The following is a 6,903-nucleotide window of genomic DNA, read 5'->3' as shown; positions in this document are numbered from 1 at the left end:
TTAATAGATTCTAATTTTTTTAACCAATATCGATTCTTAAATCCCAATCAATTCTGCTTTCAGTTGATGAATGAACCTTACATATAGTGCGCCTCCCATCCAATAAATCGCAGTAGGCAAAACTTTGTGCGTTGTTACTTTTGATATGAAATAGTCTCATGCTTCAAATTATTTCCATTTTATTAGGAAATTCAAGCAATAAATACCGTTTTGGCATTCTTTAATGTGGCATGCTAGATCAGTGTAGACACCTCAGATCAAGCAAAATGGCAGCGCACGTGATCATCTCTTTCGCTTTACTAGTGGGTACTTATCTATGCGTAATCAAAGGCATAGCAAAAGACTTGTGACAGTTTTATTTTTGTTCTGGACGCTGATGATCCTACGCTCTGCTGCCAAACTGGAGCATACTCACCACTAACCGGACATGGGTGGGAATTACAGTTACAAATTCAAATTACAATAGATCACCCTCAGTCTAATCTGTCAAAGTGACAGACGACCTTCAGATATTTAATTCACTGCTCAAAAAAATACCGTAAATTACGGAAAATGTTTGGTTAACGAGACCTCTGATACACACACACACACACACACACACACACACACACATATATATATATATATATATATATATATATATATATATGATTTTATCTAAATGAGTCAGAGTGAATTTAATCTAAATGAGTCCAAGTGAAAATATGTTTAACCTTCTCTTGACTGAATATTTGTTTTAATAAAAAAGATAAAGAGCAATGGGGCAGGAGGAAGTTGATAGGGGAATAGATGTCATCTTGACAGGGCTACTCACCCAAAAGTATAATTTGTATAGTTAGAAATATCCCGGATGTCTCTTGTCATTTTAATTATAAATTGGTCATAAATGTATAGTTCTCTCTCTCTCTGTGTCTAGGCCAGAGGATGTGCATGTTTTTGTTTGTTGTTCCCTTGCTAAAGTCCATATGGCAAGGTGCCCACCAGTCCTGAATTTGTTGTTATGGCTGTTGTTATACCTTCTATAATTAGTCTAAACACCAAAATATGATAGTTTGGGAACTGTTTTTTTTTAATGGCCTTTTGTGTTATTTAGGTCTTCCATGGGAATGGAGGCATGCAGGATGATTATATTTGGTATACATTTTATTTGTAAAGTTCAGTGTAGTAAGAGTTAAGGGCATTTCTGAGTTACAGTACAATAATTGAAAAGCTGACATGACATTCTTTTGGCAGTTAAACATTTGCAGTGGCAATGTCGTTGTCACTGACCGCAAACTGTCATAACTTTATCATAGAAAAAATAATATCATATTCACCCATAAAGGTCTGATAATGACTTAAAAGACTTACAGTGTGAGAAACAGAAGAGAGAGAATGATACAATTCATGCCTTAGATTAGTAGTCCTATAACCTTCTTTTTTTTTTTTTACTGGAGTGAGGTAATATCTGTTGCATTTACTTGGAAGACTGAAAATTTTTCAGGTCTTCAATGAGCCCTTTGATGTTTGATGTGACCTTAGTATTTTTATTTTTTTTTGTATATTCAGCTATATTAAAGTTAAACTCGTTATGTTTATGCTGCATCCTTTTTATAACTTATGGACAGGTTAGTGTGCCATTTTTCCTAGTAAATGTTTTTTTGTGTTTGCACCTGGTCTTAGCAGGACAACATACCATTTTGGAATGAAAATACAAATCAGTAGACAATAAATGGAAGCTAAAATGGCAAATATCTTCACTGCTACTGTAAACTTCCCAGGTGTGCTTAGGTAACTTGGGATAAAGGCAATCCAGACAGCACAGAATATGAGCATGCTGAATGTGATGAATTTGGCTTCATTAAAGTTATCAGGCAGCTTCCGAGCTAGAAAAGCCAGAATGAAGCACAAAACAGCCAGTAAGCCAATATAACCCAGCACAGCCCAGAAACTGACAGCTGAGCCTAATCTGCATTCTAGGATGATCTTTTCTCTGTAATGGGGTGGTGATGGCGCAGTGGATAAGACACATCCCTTTGGTGTGAGAGACCCGGGTTCGAATCCACTGTGAGACACCAATGTGTCCCTGAGCAAGACACTTAACCCCTAGTTGCTCCAGAGGCGTGCGACCTCTGACATATATTGCAATTGTAAGTCGCTTTGGATAAAAGCGTCAGCTAAATGAATAAATGTAAAAAATGTAAATGTAATAGCTCATGTTCATATATGGTGAAGGTGGGGATATTGTTAACCAAAGGAAACAGATGAGGACCTGCACAAGAGTAAAGCCAACAACACTGATTCTCTGTTGAAGAGGCCCAAACCATTTCATGACATTTCTTCCTGGAAGTGTAGCTTTAAAAGCCATTAAAACCACTATTGTTTTCCCCAAAACACAAGAGATACAGAGGACAAAAGTTATCCCAAATGCTGTGTGACGCAACATACAGGACCACTCAGTGGGCCGACCAATGAAAGTGAGTGAACAAAGGAAACACAAAGTCAATGAGAAGAGCAACAGGAAGCTCAGCTCTGAGTTGTTGGCTTTTACTATTGGTGTGTCTTTGTAGTGAAAAAATACTACAAATATGAACATAATTAGAAATGCTCCAAGTAACCCAAACATCATCAAAACGATACCCATGATTTTGGTGAATGACAGGAATTCCACTGTCTTTTTGACACACTCATCACCTCTGCTATTGGACCAGTATCTAAAAGGGCACTTCACACAGTCAGATGAATCTGGTGTGGGTGAAAAATGGAATTCCAATAGTAATGAGCCTGTTATTTCAATTAAGCCTCTTCTAGCCGATCATATACAACTAACTGAGGTAACACTTTAGAATACTGATCCTTTGTTAATGAATAACTACACAGGAACAAGTCACTAATGCATTATAAACATTGTAGTAACTACTATTACCTAACAAGAAACTATGATTAGTGATTTAGTAAGTAATAGCGCTCAGTTGAAACTGGTAGTTCACTATTAGCTAATCAATAACTACTATTTGTTTTATATATCCTGAAGAACTACTAAGAACTACTGTATACAGGTTCATAATTAATGTGAATTATGCATAATGTATAATTAATTCTCAAATGAATATGATGGTAACCCACTAGTAATAACTCAAGAATTATCTAATTATTTTAAAGGAACTACTAACTACTAGGATCAGTATTCTAAAGTGAAAAGCATCATAACTCCCTAATATTGACTGATGTGATTTAAAGCTTTTGAGATATATGTAAGGTTTTGGATAGTAATGACTCAAGTGTTACTACATCCTTCTGAAGAAACTACTAATTATTTGGATCAGTATTCTAAAGTGAAGATCACGGTAACCCACTAGTAATGATTTAAGTGTTACCAAATCTAGCAAAATTAATTACTAACCAAAACCTTACAAAAACCTTAAAAGTTTACACTGACTTCAGTAATTTCTAGGGAGTTATCACAACCTTCACTTTAGAATACTGATCCAAACAATTAGTAGTTTCTTCAGAAGGATGTAGTAACACCTGAATAATTACTATGCAATGCTTTACAACACTCTCAAAAGCTTACAGTGATTTCAGTCGTTACTAGGGAGATATCATGATCTTCACTTTAGAATACTGTTCCAAATAATTAGTAATTCCTTCTGAAGAATTTGGTAATACTTGTGTCATTACTAGTGGGTTACCATGACCTTTACTTTAGAATTAATTATTCATTATGTGTTATTCATATTAATTATGAACCTGTATACAGTAGTTCTTAGGGAGGTATGAAAAAATAATAGTTACTGATTAGCTAATAGTGAACTACCACATTCGACTAAGCACTATTACTTACTAATTAATTAATCAGAGTTTCTTGTTAGTTACTAATAGTTACTAGAGTGCTAATATTGCATTACTCATGTGTTCTTGTGTAGTTATTCATTAATGATGGAACAGTATTCTAAAGTGTTACCCTAACTGATCATTTACCACTCCTTTAAAAATGTATGTAAATGTTTTAAATTATGTTTTGAGGACAGTTTATACAATCATTTAGATTAAAATTATTGTAAAACTTGTCCATTTGATCCTCTTTTGATGAACTGTAAGTGTTAAGAGAGCAATTAAACAAGCATTACCTGTTGTGTTACTAATCTCTCCTGGAGGGCATGGGATACAATCAAAACAGCAGATGGGCCTTTCTGCACCGCTCTCCTAGTGCCTAGGGGACAGCTGTCACTGCACACAGACAGGCACCTGCCACACACCGGGGGAAATCTACTTGAACAACAATAGAAAAATAATATGCTGTGTGACATGTTTGCACATGTTTACACATGTTTATCTGTGCCGTTATGATGCATCACTGCATCACATGTGCACTTGGGGATTTTGTTTTGATTGATGAGTTAATTTGAAAAGAGACTCTTACAGTCCTTAGGCCTCCTCCCCAGATGATGTTGACATTGTTCATAGTAAACTGTTGCCCACGAGGCTGAGTTGCATCATAGTAGCCAATTGTGACTATTTCCATTGTGCCTTTTGTGACCTTTTGCAAGTTTACCAGTTCATATATTGCAGGGGAGTCACCTTTGCTATCGAAAAACAGTGTTTCTCCCCCATTCATGGTGAAATTCACAGTCTGCAGATAATGTAAAGTCTGGAATGGCAAAATAAGATTATTATTATTATTTTATTTTTTTGTAAATTGATAACACCATATGGTATCTACATTGATAAAAATGTATTTAATTATAAATTAATTAATTAATCTTTTGTTTGAATCATGCTGTTTACTTGGATGTTTACGTATATTTAAAGTTAGATATTTAAATTTTCTATTTAGAAGATAATTTACCTGCCAGGGTTGTACTGTTGTTGGTTGGGCGTTAGCAAATGGGCCTTTTTGTTGCTTACATGACAATAGATTATTCAGTGCATTAGCAATTGCATATGCAGCCTTGTAGACATTATTGGCATATCTCAGATCAGACACATCAGTAAAAGGATGTTTGACATATTTTAAGTGCTCTGAGCCATTGCATGACCTTTGTGTTGTATTTGGGCTCAGGGAGCACTGAAAAACATTTTCCCAGAATTCTTTGAGAAATATACTTTTAAGAAACTGAGAGGGGTTGACATCTTTTAGAAAAGGGCCTAGTCCAGGTATTTGAGCATTGCGGACAGTGAATCCTATAGATCCAATTAGCAAAGTGTGGCCTTGGCTATCTACTAAAGAGTCATCTGTAATCCAGGCATCACTTCCAATCCACTGCAGTCCTGTAATATTTTGCCTGTATAGCTCATCCACCAGGATTTTAATCTCTCTGTGCGACATGAAAGCCATTATTACCTCCTACATTTCACTGCTGGTTATCCTACATTTCACTGCTGGTTATACTCTGTATAATTGCGTATGTGACAAATAAAAACTCTTGAATAAAACTCTTGAATTACCTTAGATGTGGAGGTTCTGATAGTGTCTACAATATTTGTTAATGATGTTTTTTATCCTATGCTTTCAAAAGCTTCTGAGCATTCAATACAGACTCCCTCCTCTTGTGCAGCCTTAATAAATGTGGCAATGCCATGTTTACCATAATCATTGTCATTTCTTAAGGCTCCCACCCATGTCAAACCAAAATGTTTCACCAGCTGGGCCAGTGCTCTGCTTTGGTAGTAATCACTTGGAATGGTTCTGAAGAAAGAAGGAAACTCTTTTCTGTTGCTTAAGCAAGCACAGGTAGCAAAATGGCTGATCTGAAATACAAACGTGACAACAGCATGAATTAAACTGAGAGAAATTCTTTGTTTAGTACATGTTTGTCTCTTCATGTGAAAAGACCATTAGTTAAGTAAACGATACAACTTTTTAACATGTATATATACTAATACAAAACAATTTGAGACTTTAGGAACATTTAAACATATAAACATTATACATACATTATACATACAACATTTATATACATAAGCAAACTTAATTTATACCAGCTTAGTAATGGTAAACTTGATGCACAGGCAGATAATATAATAAGATGACATCTTACCACTGGTATGTGGAATCGGCCAGTTATTCTAGCAAACCCAATGGTTGGAGTGGATCCCGAATGACCTATTATAGCTTGTACAGTATTGGCCTTGGTGCAGGTTAATTAATCAAATACGGCATCTTGTCCATTGGACAGTGAAAGTGCAGACTGAAGAATATTAGAGAATCCACAAGCATTGAAGATTTCATACCCCAGTGTGTGGTTTGGGAGTATATTTGAGTTTTTATTTATTTCCTCTATTGCGAAGATCATAGTGCATGCAAATTTAAACTCCCTATAATTGATACTAAAGAGACTTTTTTTTTCATTAAAGCAAGAGCGAAAAAAAAAAAAGTAGCACATAAAAGCAAGTACTGCTTCTTTTTAAGCAAAACACAAACAATGCATTATTCAATCTTACACATTACAATGCACTATGATAACTATTTGCATTGACGACATATATACAGTTGGGCAAAAAAGTATTTAGTCAGCCACCAATTGTGCAAGTTCTCCTTCTTAAAAAGATGAGAGAGGCCTGAAATTTTCATCATAGGTACACTTCCACTATGAGAGACAGAATGGGGGAAAAGAATCCAGGAAATCACATTGTAGGATTTTTAATGAATTAATTGGTAAATTCCTCTGTAAAATAAGTATTTTGTCACCTACAAACAAGCAAGATTTCTGGCTCTCACAGACCTGTAACTTCTTCTGAGGCTCCTCTGTCCTCCACTCCTTACCTGTATTAATGGCACCTGTTTGAACTCGTTATCAGTATAAAAGACACCTGTCCACAACCTCAAACAGTCACACTCCAAACTCCACTATGGCCAAGACCAAAGAGCTGTCGAAGGACACCAGAAACAAAATTGTAGACCTGCACCAGGCTGGGAAGACT

General features: G+C 35.6%; 1 pseudogene across 1 annotated transcript; it reads right to left on the bottom strand.

The window, feature by feature from the left end:
• Positions 1 to 1,608: 1,608 nt before the first annotated feature.
• LOC306842996 (extracellular calcium-sensing receptor-like) lies at positions 1,609 to 5,317 on the bottom strand (annotated as a pseudogene). Its single transcript has 5 exons — positions 4,829 to 5,317; positions 4,403 to 4,630; positions 4,110 to 4,227; positions 2,184 to 2,724; positions 1,609 to 1,972 (listed from the first exon to the last, which is right to left on the bottom strand). The product of its transcript is annotated as an extracellular calcium-sensing receptor-like (transcript).
• Between the last annotated feature and the right edge of the window lie 1,586 nt (positions 5,318 to 6,903).

This window comes from Barbus barbus (genome assembly GCF_936440315.1).
Source record: "Barbus barbus genome assembly, chromosome: 23".
Lineage (NCBI taxonomy): Eukaryota > Metazoa > Chordata > Actinopteri > Cypriniformes > Cyprinidae > Barbus > Barbus barbus.
The sequence above is the reverse complement of the archived record's forward strand: the minus strand, read 5'-3'. Positions and strand labels throughout refer to the sequence as shown.